This window comes from Neovison vison, chromosome 3 (genome assembly GCF_020171115.1).
Source record: "Neovison vison isolate M4711 chromosome 3, ASM_NN_V1, whole genome shotgun sequence".
Taxonomy (NCBI): Eukaryota; Metazoa; Chordata; class Mammalia; order Carnivora; family Mustelidae; genus Neogale; species Neogale vison.
In genome coordinates this window covers 42,738,584-42,755,022 of record NC_058093.1, presented here as the reverse complement: position 1 = coordinate 42,755,022, position 16,439 = coordinate 42,738,584, and positions in this window count along the sequence as shown.

The following is a 16,439-nucleotide window of genomic DNA, read 5'->3' as shown; positions in this document are numbered from 1 at the left end:
ATCTGTTCCTCTCCGCGTGCCCTCTGAATGTATGTAAAACGACATCGACCAAAAAAGGATTGCTTTTCTGTTCTTCGATTTTCACTTAGTTTCCAAGTGTAAGTTGCGTTTAAATATTTATCGAATCGCCACTAAGTACTTGGCACGTTTGGGTGTTATCTCATTTAACCTTCTCAGACCTTGCCGGCTGGGTCAGGGGGCGGTGACACACCCGGCGTTAAAGACCCGATTTTCTGTGTTCTGAGTGTGAGCCTGTGTGCCTTCCTTCCTCACCGCAGCGTCGGTGCGGATTTTAAAAACACAGCAGAGTTCTCACCAGCATGATCACAGAGACATTTTCTGCAGGAGGGAAGACGAGCCCTTTACAAAACCTGTCTGGATTGACAGGCACAGTTAAGAGGTTTTTCTCGCTCTGACCTTGCTCTCTCATCTCACCGGGCATGTTTGGGGCCTGGGAGCTGCGGCTTTGCTAAGTCGCACCCCACCCAGCTCAGCGCGTGGGCTGCGAGGATCCCTTCCCACTGTGTCTCTGTGTGCCCTCTGTCACGCTGCCCAGAGTGTGAGCACACACTACAAAGGAGGGGCTGGCCTGTGCCCGGCTGGGGTCCAGGGCACACCCGGTGTGCAGCACGCCAGCCAACTTTCCGTGTATCTCCTGAGATCATGGACCGCCTTTGGAAAGGAACAGCAGCCATTTGCTTGACTCCCCTCCTCCTCTTCCAAGACCAGCGGTTGTCAAACGGTGTTCCTTGGGACCCCGGAGGAAGTCCACTGGCGGGGGTGGGAGGATGGTCTGAGTGCACTGAATGCACCCCTCCATCCCCAATTCTGGTTCCCTCCACATAAAAGCTCCACTTTATCTTCGTAGATGAGGTTCCCCACTAGATTCACTTTGGGGGGAGAGCTTAAGAAGCAAGAAGCACCAGCGCAGGGCACCAACATGCTTTCTAAGGATTTAAATATTTTCTGGGTCATTGACACCTCTTCGTTATCATCTGCGAGCGTCACCTGCTCGGGGCACTTTGCTCTGCTCATCATGGAAGGAGAAGGCAAAGGGATGACGTGGGCAGAAGGGAATTACTGAAGAACACTCCCCTTCACTTCTCTTTTTAACATCACCCTCAGATTCTACTTTCTTTCCACCATTCCCTCCACCGACAGCGGAGACATGCTGATGCAACACTAGGCTTCGGGTCTGCAAACTCTAGCCTATGGATGAGACCCTAGCCACAGCCGGTTTCTGTGGGACCTAGAAGGTAAGAATCATGTTTATGTGTTAGTGGCTTTTAAAAAGTCAAAAAGAAGACTATTCCAAAAGCATGCAGAAGTTATGTAAATTTAAATTTCGAGTATCTGAATAAAGTTTTATTAGAACACATCCATAGCCATTCATTCACTTGCTATCTATGGCCACTTTCACACTCCAGGGGGGAGGAGCTATGACAGGGACCTAAGGCCTGCAAAACCTATTTATGGTAAGGCCCTCTGCAGAAAGCGTTTGTGGACTCCCATATCACTTTTGGAGGGTTCTGCCTGGTTTTAGAGGGGTCTCCAGAAGGTATTCCCTTAACAGCAAACTTCTAATGGTAACAGAGGACAGAAAATCACAGAAAGGGTCTGGAATGGAAGTCAGGGAGTCATTAATCTGCACTCACTTGGAGTTTTGGATATTTCTATGGGGGAGCCTATGGATACCTAAGGAAGGGCCAGCTGGGTAAGTACAGAACTTTTGTTTTGATGCTATTGTGACTACACAGAGATTTCATGAGTCTGCTAATAGCATACAGCAAACTTGGGCAAGCTCATTTCTGAATTTTAGTAGCTATGTGCTACGAACCAGGTCTTTGAAGCAGTTGTATAACCAAGAGCATCATGCAAAGCTGGACAGAACTTGACGGTGACCTTGAATCCATCCAAACCAACATTCACTGAACAGTTAATGTATATAGATGCATAGCTTCTGCGCTTCCCAGAGAGATAAAGAAAAAGGTACCATGGGGATATCGTGAGCCAGCCCTTGTCTCCATTCTCCACAGCTGTTCAGCTCTGCCCCAAACCCACATCACCTATTCAGCAAAAAATATTCAGTTCTGGAAAGTACTAGAAATCACCCTCCATAGAAAGCAGTGCGCCAACTGTCTGACTGTCTTTGGGCCTCTCAAGGCAGTCCAGTGGGACTCCTTCAGGAGCCGACCCAGAGATGAGGATGTGAGTCCAAGGAGTTGGTCTGAGAGGTGACCCCAGGAAGCTCCAAGGTGGGGGGTGCTGGGAAGTGAGATGGGGAAAGGGAAGAAGCCAGTGTAGACTGTGTTCCTAAGAAGGATGCTGCTATAGGCAACTGGGGTTCAGTCTACCTGGGTCCTCTGGGGGACTGCATTGGGTCACCCCAAAGGATGAGGAAGCTGGGGTAGTTGTTCACCAATCCATGGACTAGGGGTTGTTCTCTGAGGCCTTGGTTCCCTGACATTTCAAACTTAGCACACTCCTGTGATCACAGAAACCCCTTGGGTTCCCATGGGGAAAAACCACCCGCATGTTTTTGGTGGTGAGCCTAGGGGTGAAGGGGAAGGCACCAGCTACATTCTCCATATCCCTCTCCATGCACTGGGTGAGGATCCTGGGAATTCCCACCTTGGTTCGTTTGCAGGGGTGTTTTGGGTCCCTCTCAGTCTGAGGCTCGAGGAGGCACCCCGCTGGTCCCACCTCCATCCTTGTCAGGGCTCCTGGAAGGGGGAGACAGTCTCACAACCAGGAGGAGGTCCTGGGGCACAGGAAGTGGCAGTGATCCTGCCTCAGCCAGGGGTGAGGGTGAGAGGCTCCCTGAGCATAGCCACCAACTTCCTGTCACCAAGTAAGTGACTTCCTCACCCACGCTTCTGTTTCCCAACTTGAAAAACCTGGGATGGATAGAAGACCTGACAGCCCATGGTTCTGAGACTTCTGTGTGCTCACAGACCACCGGGAGCCTGAAATCCCAGGTTCTGACTCAGTAGGCTCAGGTAAGTCCTCAGATTCGTCACTAGAAGCCACTGGGCTCATCAGCCCATCTCACGTGGAATAGCCAGGCTTTGTCCACCAAAAGTCTCTGGTGAACCAGCATGGTGTGGGGACAGGATATTCAATGTACACAGCTCTTAGGGGGAACATATTTGTTGCTGCTTTTCCAATTCTTGTCATTGAATGTCTCTCTATAATGTTTTAGACCACAGCTCTGTTTTAGGAAAGTCACGGTATTTTTGAAAACCAAAGCACCTTCTAGAAGCTTCTTAGCAATGAATTCAATCTGTGAGTCTTCTCCTCATAGGGCATTTCTCTGGGACTCCAGACATCCTCCTTGTGTCATTATCCCAAGCCACCTGCCTGGTTATCGAAAGCATCAAGTCGCTCCCAGTTTTATAGCGTAGAATGCCCTAATTGGAGTGAGGTGGGCATTCTAGCCAATTCTCCCCCTCCCTCAGTCTCACCCCACCAGAGCTGGAATAGAACTTTTCAGTCCTTGACTTCTGGCAGCAACACTGGCCCTGGGCAGGTCAGCCGCCTCCGACTCAACAGCAGACTGGATCCTGGCCTGGCTCGCTCTCAGCCAAACTGCTCTTCCTGGAGGTGGTAATCGGCTCCACCAGTCTTGTGCTCATGATTTCGGCAGGCCAGACCTGGGCACAGCACCTCCAGATGGCTCTTATTTATGGATGAGAAAACAGTGGCTTAAAGCTAACCTCCAGTCACCCGAAGGTCAATGGCAGAGATAGCAGTCGGACAAAATATCTGGTCCAGGACGCTCTCCAGACAACCCCAAAACTGACCACAAACAGAACCTTGCATAGGTCCGCCCTCTTGGTTCAAGATCTTGCTCTGCCATTGTTCACTGTGTGACTCCAGCGAACTTACTGTCATCTTCAGGCCTTCGTTCCCTCATCTGTAAAACGGAACTACTAACATACCTACCTCATAGGATATCAGCATTCCCTTTCCGGGAATTGAGCCTTTTTAAAAAAGATTTTATTTATTCATAAGAGAGCAAGAGAGCACACAGGCAGAGGGAGAAGCAGACTCCCCTGCTGAGCTGGGAGCTGGACATGGGGCTCAATCCCAGGACCCCGAGATCATGATCTGAACCAAAGGAAGATGTTCAATGATCTGAGCCACCCAGGCACCCCTGGAAGTTGACTTTACCCACAATCTTATTAGAAACAGCAGTTGCTAATTTAAGGTACACATGTGAAATTACAACAATTTCTTATATTCTCAAACTCAGCATGTGTCTAACTGAGCTTAGGTTAAATATGCCATCTGCAATTTTATTTTATTTTTGGGGATTTACACATTCATAAGCTCGGCTGGGGTAGCATAAAAATGGGATCAATCAGCCAGTCAACAAATGTTTATTGAGTACCCACTCTGTGGGAGGCAGTGGGCCACGGACTTGGGACACTGTGGTAAACAAAACAGTCACTTCCTTCCCAGAGCTGTCCAGGTGGTGGAAGGTAACTAAATACTGTCTTGTGGCTGTTTAGCTCATTTCAAGTATGTGCTCTGGTAAGTGCCACTTCCCATCGGCTTCAGTGTCTCTGGATCCAAGGTTGGGCCAGATTTCCATCTTCCTCTCTCCAGCTTCATGTGCTTATTGCCCTGTAGCTCCTGAACTGGTCTTTGACCTTGGCCTTAATGGCCAATATGAGCTGAAGCCCCAGGGACAGGCTCGAGGAGCAGAATCTGGTCGAGTTTTGGCAAATGATAGCATTGTTTATTTTGAAGAGAGAGTAAATGTTTGCACAAGAATAGAGCTAAAGAGTCTCAGACAATAGAAGGTCATTTTTTGAGGTTCTGTGGAAGAAATGGGGAGACGGGAAGAGGCCCAGTGATGGGCAGTCTGGTTAAAAAGATAGAGAAGAACAACAGGACTAATAGGGAAGTCTCGTTAAATTTTATTATAAGATGTTATTTTTAAAAATATGGCATTCTTTTCTTTCCATGGAAAATCAGTAAAATCTACATTACTTGCACATGTGTTAGACCCAGATAAGGAGTTTTTTATTTAGGATGGAAGGAGCGATGAGTCTGAGTGGGGAAGTGGCGGCAACACTTGAAGTTTGCCCCCAGGCAGAGGGTGTGATAGGGTAAGAACAGGGGTTCTTAGTCCTGCCATGTGTGCTCTGCAGCCTCGGCCACTAGCTCTTTTCTTTCCAGAAAAATCCTTATGACCCAAGCTTTAATCCATATGGGCTGTCCAGTGCTGACACTCATAACATGTCAGAGGCCCAGCAGAGGACAAGATGTGGCAAATGGCACATTTGCAGGCACACTTCCCCATCTTATCTTGAAAGGAACAGGCCCTTCTGTGGGATGATGGGAGGGAGAGGGACTGAAGTGGGCGTGGGCTGGGCAAGGCGATGCAGTGTGGATTCATCTCTGTGATGCTTAGTCTTTGACCTCAGCCTGAGCTCCTGCACCACCTGTTTCCAGGGTGCTGGTGGTGTCCAGAGGCCACGCATGTTTTTAGTGATCCTCTAAATCAAATACACCTGTCTTCATGAAGCTACCCCAGCATGCCGGGGACACTGAGAAGGTCCTGGTGGTAGTATCCGGTCAAAGTAAGGTCCCAAAAGATTGGCAGTGGGAGAACCTGAGAGCAGACGGTTTCTGAGCAGATTCAGGTCTAGAATGTAATAGCCTCATTCCCAATTCACTGCAGCTGAGCTCATAGTCAATGATTATCATAGATTATAAACAAAAAAGTGGAATGACTTTCCAGGTCTCGCTATGGAAATTGGAAAGCCTTCCCTTCTCCCCTGTTTTGTTGACTTTACCCCAGACTCTTGTAAGGTCGGAGCTCACATTCTGCTTCCACATGCCACACCCTGGCTTTTCTCCAGAGAAGTGGCTGGTGTAACTACCTATTTCTGGTTGGAACTGGACTCAGATGGTCCAGCAGCTCTCCTAGAGACAGGGCTACTCTTGCCGACAGAATTGCATTCCCCCTAAATTCGTATGTTGAAGCCCTAACCTCTAGGGTAACTGTATTTGGAGTTAGGGTTTTTAGAAGATAATTAAGGTTAAATGCGATTATAAGGATGGGGTCCTCATGCAATAGGATTGGTGGCCTTATATGAAGAGGAAGTGTTCTATTTCTCTCTCTCCACCGTGTGAGGACACAGTAAGAGGGTGGCCATCTGTGAACCAACAAGATAGCTCTCACCAGAACCCAACCACCCTGCCCCCCCCGATCTCAGACTTCCAGTTTCCAGAACTGGCAGAAATCGCTTTCTGTTTTTGTTAGCCATCCACCTGTGGTATTTTGGTATAGAAGCCCAGCTGACAAGGATTGCTAAGGCCTTCCTGGCTTTGTGCTTCCACCGTTGTCCCATCTGGAAAGCAATGTGGTGACACGTCTAAAAAGTGTTTATGTCTGGGCACCTGGGTGGCTCTGTCGTTAAGCATCTGCCTTTGGCTCTGGTCATGATCCAAGGGTCCTGAGAGGGAGCCCCGCATCAGGCTCTCTGCTCAGTGGGGAGCCTGCTTCTCCCTCCCCCACTCCTCCTGCTTGTGTTCCCTCTCTTGCTGTCTCTGTCTTTAAAAAAAAAAAAAAAAAGTTTGTCTTTCGTGCTGTGATTTCAGTCCTGAGCACTTTTAGGAAGTAATTTGATAGAAGGAAAGCACTGGATACGTTGGAGATGCTCATTGGAGTCTCATGTTTCGGGTTACCAAATAAGAAATATCCGGCAACGTGTCACCACCCAAAAGAGGAACAGGAACAGGGTGTCAGCACGGTGAAGTAAGGGACTTTCAGTCCACTGAAACTATAAGTAGGAGTGCTATGCCGAGATGTGGAAAATGCATTTAACATTCGATGACTTAAAATGGCAAAATGGGGGGCACCCGGGTGCTCTGTCGGTTCAGTGTCTGCTTACGGCTCACGTCACCATCTCAGGGTCCTGGAACGAAGCTCCGAGTTGGGACTCGCTGCTCAGCAGGGAACCTGCTTCTCCCTCTTCCTCTGCCCCTCTGCTTGCTGGTGCTTGCTCTCAGGTCACTCTTGCTCGTTCTCGCTCACTCTCCCTCTCTCTCAAATAAATAAATAAACCCTTAAAAAATAAAATGGGAATATGTTATTTTGGGGGTTATGTTTTAATGAGAACTGTGAAAAATATGTATCCAAGGCGGGGTGGGGGGAGATCGGAAGAGAGTCTGTCCAAATAAAAGGAGTGAACTCGGGGTGGTGGGATGTTAGAGAATGTGAGACATTTGAACACTTCGCCGCGTCGTGGAAGCTCCATTGTTCCTACAGAGAACAAAACAAGGCTTCTATTTGTCAGCTGACATCCCCAGCAGGGCCTGCCGCCAGCCTGTCTCCTCCAGGCTGCCATTCCAGACCCGCGAGAGGCCTTCCGAGCCTCAGTCCCAGGGGCGCTGTGCGCTGCCAGCGACACCCGCTTGTCCCCGCACCGGGTCCTCCACCGCAATGTGAACGGTCACGGCCGTCCCCAACAGCCCTCTCTGCGCCTCTGCATTAACCGGGCCGCTGGGTTCACCTCCGGGGAACAGAAAATTCTCCGGGCCGGCCGGAGCAAGGACCAACTTCCATTTTCCAAGGATTTCCGCGGGCCGGCTGGTTCTCTTCCTGGGTTGTCGCATGATTTGCTCTTGAAGACCACATTCCCTGGAACCAGATCCTTCCCTGAGTCAGAGCTGGATCCCCTCACCGGGTATCGGGTAGCTGGAGTTAGGTGATACCTGGCCTGGCACGTTGGCGCGGAGACATCAGGAAGGGCGTCCCTTCGCTTCCATGGTGACGGACTGCAGCCGCTCCCGCACTCAGCGCATGCGCGACCCTGTACTCAGTCTCCAAACTCACTTCAGTCCCTTTGTCTGCATTACCTGCGGGGATACCTGCCCGTGGGAATTAAATTTAGGCAAGATGTTGATGGCTGTTTTCCATTTATGCAGTGCCTTGAACATTTTTTGAAACTAAATCCTTTCTACTATAAACAAATGAATGCTTAAGGTAAAAAAAACTCCAAAGGAAAACAAAACAAAATAAAAAACTCCAAGGCATGAAAAGAACTAAAGAGAAAAAATAAAATAAAACGATGCCTCTCCCCCACCCCAGTTCTATTCTTTGGGAGAAATTATGAGCAGGCTCCTGCGTCCCCTTGTGTCTGCGCCTATTTGTGTGTATGCAGAATTTGTGTGTATATTTTGTATACCTGAAAGTAGAAAAAAATCCCAGTTAGGATCATACCATGCACTGTTCTTGCCTTGCATTTTTCACTTAATTATGCATCTCGGGGATCTTAACTTATCAGCCCATATATTTTTTAGTGGGTGCCCGTTATCTCTCTATACAACTGTAGCATGATTTATTGAAACAGACCATTTAACAGACATTCGGATTTTTGTTTTGTTGTAACAAATAACACTGCAAGTGACCATTTTGTGAACATAACTTTGTACGCATCTCCAAGTTTATTTGCAGAGTAAATTCTTAATGATGGAAATACGGGGCCAAGGGGAACGTGCATTTGAAATTTAGATTTCTGCTGGCAAACTGCCTCCCCAGAGGTTTTTCTAGTTTTTTCTTCTACCGACCATGTATGGTCCCACCAGATATTCCACATTCTGGCTCATGATATGTGCAAACTTTTAAAACTTTTTAAAATTTTACTGAGTTTTAATGGATACACATCACTGTGTAAGTCTAATGTGGACCACATAGGGGTTTAAATTACATGATTTGTGAAATGATTGCCACAGCAACTTTTAGTTACCACATGTCATCTCATGTAGATAGAATAAAAAGAAGAAAAAAAAAACCAAAAAGAAGGAAAGAAAAAAGATTCTCCTTGTGATGAGAGCTTTTAGGACCTACTCCCTCTGCAGCTTTCCTGTCTATGGGAGGACATCCATCGCTGGCCGCCATCATTGTGGTGTGCATTACATTCCTAGGGTCCATTTATCTTATATCTGGAAGTATACCTCTTTGGACCACCTTCCTTCAGTTCCCCTGTTCCTCCCTCCCCAACCCCGGTAACCACAGATATGACCTCTTTTTCCATGACTTTGGTTGTTTCAGATTCCACATTTGAGTGAGATCATAAAATATTTGTCTTCCTCTGTCTGACTTATCTCACTTAGCATACTGCCCTCAAGGTCCACCCGTGTTGTCACAAATGGCTGGATTTCCTTGTTTTTCATGGCTGAATAACATCATAGCTTCTTTACCCATTCATCTTTTAGTGGACGCCTAATTTTGTTTTGCCATCTTGGTTGTTGTAGATGATGCTGCAAGGAATGTGGAAGTGAAGCTATCTTTCCAAGTTAGTGTTTCCTTCTCCTTTGGGGACAGTCTCAGAAGTGGAATTGCTGGTCGTATTATAGCTCTGTTTTTAATTTTTTGAGGACCCTCCATACTGTTTTCCAGAGTGGCTACCCCAGTGTGCATTCCCACCAACAGCGCACAAAGGTTCATTTTCTTCCACAACCCTCCCAACACCTGTTATTTCTTATCTTTTATTTTAGCCATTCCAACAGGTAGGAGGTGTTACCTTTTTGTGGTTTTTGCAAACTTTTACATTTTTATCAGTGATAGTTATAAAGTGGCCTCTTCCGTTATTTAACAACAGATGGTGTCATCTTATTTAATTTGGATTTCCTTAACTGTGAGTGAGGTTAAGCATCTTTTCATATATTCTTTGGCCATTTACATCTTTGGTTCTGTGACATGCCTGCCCCTGGCAAGTTTTTCTGTTGGTATTTTTCTTATGATTTGATTAAGGAGATTAGCTCTTTATCTGCTTATGAGTTATAATCTTCCCCTGGTTTTTCACACTGTGAAACTGAGGCTATCTTTCATACAGAGAAAATGTTAACTCTTTACTTATGGATTTGAACCATTTTTATCTGGTATCTACATTTTTGAACCATTTTGAGACCCTCCTTCATTCCAATATTTTAAAATTTATGTTTATTTTTCTTCTAGTGCTTTAATAAGGTATGTTGTAATGTTTAAACGTTTGAATCATCTAGACAACCTTGTTCAATGGTACTTTCTGCGGTGACAGCTATGTTCTATGCTGTTTAATCTGATGGTCACCAGCCCCCTGCGGTTCTTCACCACTTTAACTGTGGCTAATGTGAGAGAATAAATGAGTCCTTACTTTTACTCAATTTCAAAAATTTGTTTATTTATTTATTTATTTTAGACAGAGAGAGCAAGTGTGTGTGGGCAGCGGAAGGTGCAGAGGGAGAAGGAGAGACTCTCAAGCAGACTCCCCACTGAGTACCGAGCCCAACATGGGGCTCGAACCCAAGACCCTGAGATCATGATCCAAGCCAAGTTGGATGTTTAACCGACTGGGTTACCCAGGTGCCCCTAATTTTAATTAGTTCAGATTTAAATAGCCACACATGGCCAGTGGCTACTGTTACAAACCATATATCTTGACTTTGGTGTTAAGATTGCTGTAAGGGGGGGCACCTGGGTGGCTCAGTGGGTTAAAGCCTCTGCCTTCAGCTCAGATCATGATCCCGGGGTCCTGGGATCAAGCCCCGCATCGGGCTCTCTGCTCAGCAGGGATACTTCTTCCCCCTCTCTCTCTGCCTGCCTCTCTGCCTACTTGTAATCTCTGTCTGTCAAATACATAAATTAAAAGAATACATATATAAAATGTTTTAAAAAAAAAAGATTGCCGTAAGGATCGCTCCCCATCTCCCCCTAATGCCTAACCAGTTGTCCCCAATATCATCTACTGAACCTACCTTTTCCCCTCAATCTGAGATGTCACCCTTATCATATGGTGGATTCCTGAGTGTATTGGAGTCTATTTTGGGACACTCCGCTGGCTCCATTGATTATACCAAACCTCTGTATCTGCAAAGAACTTTCAGAGAGCTTCTCTCCTTATAGTATCTCAGAGCGTAGGCTCACTCAGCAGAAGCATCTATGTCCCAGCCTTAGTAGAGTAGATGGCAATTCATTCCTTGGTATTTCCTATACTTTTATATCCCATTTCCATCTAGTTTCACCCTAATAGTTAACATCTAATAGCTACACTACCGGTGATGGCGGAGACCATAGCAAAAGAGTTGAAAGACTGCTGTGTCCTTTTAAGAACTAGAGTCCACATACCCACAAGTGCACACACAGCTAGTCCCAAGTTCTCATGGGAAGCCAGCTCAGAGCAAATGGTGATGGGTGGGGGGTTAGCTTCTGCATGTCAGCTCTACATCTGGGGGCCCTCCCACCCCAAACAGCAGTCATTCCTCACCCATCTTGAGCCTCTCCCAAAGCTCTTGGTCATGACGAGGGTCTGAATGCTGGCTCTCTTCTTGCACCCAAGGCATCAAGGCATTAGCTCTTTCAAAGGCCCTCTGGCTCTTGCCCCAGGGGTCCACCTCACAGCCTCTTATGGCTGAGGTCACCATGACCTCAAAGGCTGCCTTCTTGGGTGGGTTCCCATAAAGTCAGCTATATCAGGCTACCACTTGGCCCAAAGAAAACTGATGAATTTGTACCACCCCAATGTTGAGGGTCTGTGCAACTGTATGGTAGGTAGCCTCTCTCTTAGTCTGCCATTATAAGTGTTCTAGTCAGCTCCCCACATCAGGGCCCTCCCATGGGGATCAGGTCACAGTTCTCCCAAGCCCAGCCCTCTAAGCTCCAGCCCAGGGCAGCAGGGTGGCCATGAGTTTCTGTGGCTCAGTGCTCATCCAGGTGGGAGAAAGACACAGCAACAATACTATAAGGAAGATTCTCTTGGAGCTTCTTAAGGTTGGAGGTTAGCACTCCCCCATTCCCACAGTTCAGCTGTTCTCTATTCCCATAATTACCTCCCATATGCTCTAGTCTTTGCCTGGAGAGCCTGTTCATGGTATCAGGTTTAAGGAGCAGAGCCTATGTGGTCAACTCAGGATAAGTCTCATGGGCATATGTCTTCAAGGTCTATGTGAAAACCTGAGGTTACCGTTGCCCTCAGGAATGGGACCCTCCCTGAAATTCTAAGACAACAGTGAAGAAACAAGTCATATATGATGGCATGGGAACACCTCCTTTCACAGTTTCGGATCTTCCTTGATTTCCCTTCCCTTCTCTCCCTCTTCCTTTTAACGTGTCCTAGCTCTCTTCTCAGAGCTCCTTCAGATCCTGTAGAGCCAAGTTCAAGGACAACAGTTAGGGGAGCAAAAAGAGAAATATAAAAGGTTGGCAGGTACTACAACACACCATGTGGTTCTTCTGGGTTTGGGTGCTGTTGGGGAGGTCTGTTCCCTCTCTGGCAGAAGCCAACCTCACACCATGCACCCCAGCGCCCCCGGCAGGAGCCCGACCTGGCTGGCAGGTGCAGCTGGGCGAGTGCCAGCTGTGGAGGGCAGGTGTGGGTGGCAGATATGCTGCTGTGCTTAGCACTGCCGTAAGGTACCCCCATGGGAACAGGCAGAAATGGTGTCGCATTCAGATAAGAGGTATCTAATTAATAAGAATTTAAAGAAGACCAATTTGTGCTCCACAGCACACAAATTCCACAGACCTGTGGCTATGTAGGGACCACACAGCCATCATGGGCCTAACTGTCCTTTATTGAAAAACCATAGAGCACAGTTGAGAGGCAGAAAAAAGGGCTTTGGAGAAGAGGTATCTTCTGGTTCCACGTTTGTTTTCCTCGATAGCTTGAGAACAGAGAAATGGTCCTCACGCATGAAAAACAAAGGCTTATTTTCTTTTCTGCCAATATTGAATTTTGAAAATCAGGTTGGAGGGCGTTTAGGCTTGTATTGAACTACCAGGACTATAAATCTATAATGGGAGCCGGGCTGCTCACTTTGTTGGTGCTGGACTCCCTGCGCCTGGCTCCATTTTTACCTTTGTATATGTTTCAGCGTCCTCTCTCTTGGGGGGAACAATTGTTTTGTTTCCCCCACACCCCCGAGGAGTATGATAATGAGCTCCCAGATGAGTAGAGGCAGGTGGAGGGAAGAGCATCAGGAGAGGGGTGGTTTCCAATCCCAGCCCTGGGTGCACCTTTGAGCCCTTTTGTGTTGGTTTCCTCCAGCTACTGAGACAAAGCACCCCTAACTGGTGACGTAAGACAATCGAGATTCTTTGTCTCACAGTAGGGAGGCCAGAAGTCCCAAATCAAAGATGTCAGCGGGGTTGTTTCCTCCGGGCAGCTCAAAGGTCAAAGCTTCCGTGCCCCTCCAGAGTTCTGCCAGCAATCCTTGGCGTTCCTTGGCTTGTGGACATATCCCTCCCGCCACTTCTGTGTACAGGTAACCTTCTCCCCTGTGTATGTCTCTGCGCCTCTTGTCCTCTTCTTGTAAGGACACTGGTCATGCTGGGTAAAGGATCTACCTACTCCAGTGTGAACTTAACCTAACTTACGTCTTAATGATGCCTTCGAAGATCCCTTTTGCAAACAAAGTCACATTCACAGGTAACCGAGGGTAAGGACTTCAACCTATCTTTTGGGGTAGTGGCGCTGGGGCCACAGTTCAACCCTCAACACGCTTTAACCCTGGCTCCCACTGTCTGGATATTTACTGCGAGCATCATGAGGATGATTTTGTGCTAGGGGTGGCCATTAATGGCAGACCGATAGTTGTAATGAGTGTTTTTCATTTGGTCACAAAGCCCCCACACTGATGCATGAAAAACTAATGCAAAAGGCCACAGCTGGTAATGGAACTAGTAAGAAGCTGGTAATGGAACTAGTAAGATCAATTTTTACCTCTTATCCACATACCATCAGTTCTTTCTAACCACTGGCCTTTGGGCTCATGAATGGTAGTACTGGGATCCTGGGTGTATTTGGCTCCTGTGAGATATGAAATGAGTTTCCTGTGAACACACACCCTCGCCATGTTTGTTCTGAATTCTGGTTGCTGTCCTTCTGGGGCTTTGTCACCAACACCATGCTGTTTCCTGTGCCAACACACCAACGGCTTTGTTCTTATCTTCGTTCCCTGGCAGCACTGACTCTGGGCTGTGTCCCCAGATAGGGTGTAATTTCCACCCATGTTTATGGAACATTCCGTTGATCCTGTCTTCTCCATCTGGCTCTCACTGTGTTCAGTTTGGGAACCTCAAACTGGCCAATCCTGGTGGTCACCCACAAGGGACACACAAGCCAGTAGCCTTACCTCCAAGGTCACCTGTTTGTTCTGTTTGCACAACAGGGTCACAATCTTTCCACCTGGCTAACCTCTTTCAGTGGCTGGATGTTTCGTTGAAAATTGCTGATGTTGGGGAGCCTGGGTGGCTCAGTGGGTCGTGATCTCAGGGTCCTGGGATCGAGCCCCATGTCAGGCTCTCTGCTCAGCGGGAAGCCTGCTTCTCCCTCTCTCTCTGCCTGCCTCTCTGCCTACTTGTGATCTCTCTCTGTCAAATAAATAAATAAAATCTTTAAAAGAAAAAAAAAAAGGAAAATTGTTGATGTTGAAGTCTTTAGGTCTTTTCCCAAGGAGATGCCACTGGCATTCTGCCAGGAGGGGAGGTCCTGCAGCCTCTTCCCGGGAGCTGCTAGAAGAGGGAGCACAGGGTGTCAGCATCCAGAACGTAAACACCTTAGCCTTCCTGTCCTCAGAGGCAGCCCTGCCCTCGAGCAAGCCTGCGATGACCAGTCTAGAGGCCAGTGGCCTCACTTCCTGTAGAGGATCTACTTCCAGTTCGTGCAGGAGTGGGGAAGGCGCATTCCTCTCCTTGGTGTAGCTCTAGACCACCCCCACTGACCCCACTACTGGATGTATCCTGTGCCTCAATTCCTAGACGTTCTAGGGACGCTGCTTCTTAGTTCTCAGCTCTCACTGCTTGAAGGTGTCTCAGCCTTGCTAGGTGCTGGTCACCCTTTGGTCTGCTCCCCAGTTCCAAATCTTACTGCTGTCCCTGAGACTTCCCTTACCCTTCCAAATATCTTTCCAGTGTTGCATGACTCTATTTCCTTAAAGATTTTATTTTTTAGAGAGAGAGAGCAGGGGGAGAGGCAGAGGCAGAGTGAGAGAATCTCAAGCAGACTCTGCACTAAGTGGGGAGCCCAACGTGGGGTTCAATCCCACAACCTGGAGATCATGACCTGAGCCAAAATCAAGAGTAAGATGCTTAATTGCCTGGGCCACCCAGGTGCCCCTGCATGACTTTATTGTAATGTAATTAATTGACATTTATTTTGGATATTCAAATTATTTCCATTTTGTTGTTAAAAAGAAGCTGCTTTGAACAGCCTTATACATATGCGTTTATATAGCTCTTTGACTCTTTCTTAGAATAGATTCTTGTAAGAGAAATTGCTGGATATGCATATTTGCTATATATAATACATACATATCAAAAATTATGTGTCTATATGTTCATATACATATTCTTAAGCTCATATGTGAGTGTATATATATTCATAAGTATCATGCCCAAATGATATCCATATGTATTAAATACATACCCACGTGTATTTTCTGTATTTATATACGATCTAATATAGGTTATATGATATATAATGCCAGAAAAGGTTTTGGCACTATCCAGGTTTGCTTTTGTCTCATTAACTTTAGAGTTTGGGGATCAGACTGCTTGCCTTCAGATCTCAGCTCTTCTACTCCTAGCCTGTGCAATCTCACCCAGCCTCTCTGTGCTTCAGTATCCTCATCTCTGAAATGGGACAATAGGTAGTCTTCCTTCTAGAGCAGTGGGGAAAACTCCCTATGGAAATACGGTAACATTCCTGTAGGGTCTGGACATAGACCCCAGCATAGGGCCAGGACTCTGTAAGGGCCGGTAGCCTTTGCTTTCAGGGTCGGCCAAAGGCGCTCCCCTCCCTCCTGATTTCTGACGAATGGTAAAGTCAGACAATCAGCAGGCAGAGACCTTAATGTCACCTTTATTACTGACAAGGCCAGGTTCAAGATATGGCCTGCTGGCGTCCTGCCGGCAGGTGAGCCTGGGCACAGGCTGCAGAGGGAGAGAGCAAACCCACGCTCAGTTGATACACTTTGCCCAGGTCTGGGTAGGGAGAGGGAGGAAAAGATAGACGCTTGGGGGCACAGACCAAGCAATGAAGGCCACAGAAATCTTGCCCTATTGTAGTGGGGTGGGCCAGGGGCCTGGAGTGTTCTGGGGACACCCCTCTCGAAGGGCTGGAGGGGTGGCTTCCCTACTCCCAGCTTTGTATCTTTATTACCCACAGGACTTGCCTGGTGGGGCCGCGATCCTCTAGGCCCCACACCTTCTCCGAGGAGGACACCAGCCATGTATCAGGCCAGGCCTGCGTCCCGCTCCCCATAGAACCAGGCTCTGCTCTTTAACGGATTGTCTTAGGGACTTGCAGCGTAGTACCCTCCGCTCCCACATAGCTCAGAACTCAGTGGGAACGCTGCCGGAGTTCAACCAGCTCAAGGTCACTGTTTTCCCCAGGGCCGCACACTCACTCCGTCTTCCGGTGCCCTGTCGCATCCTGTCCAGC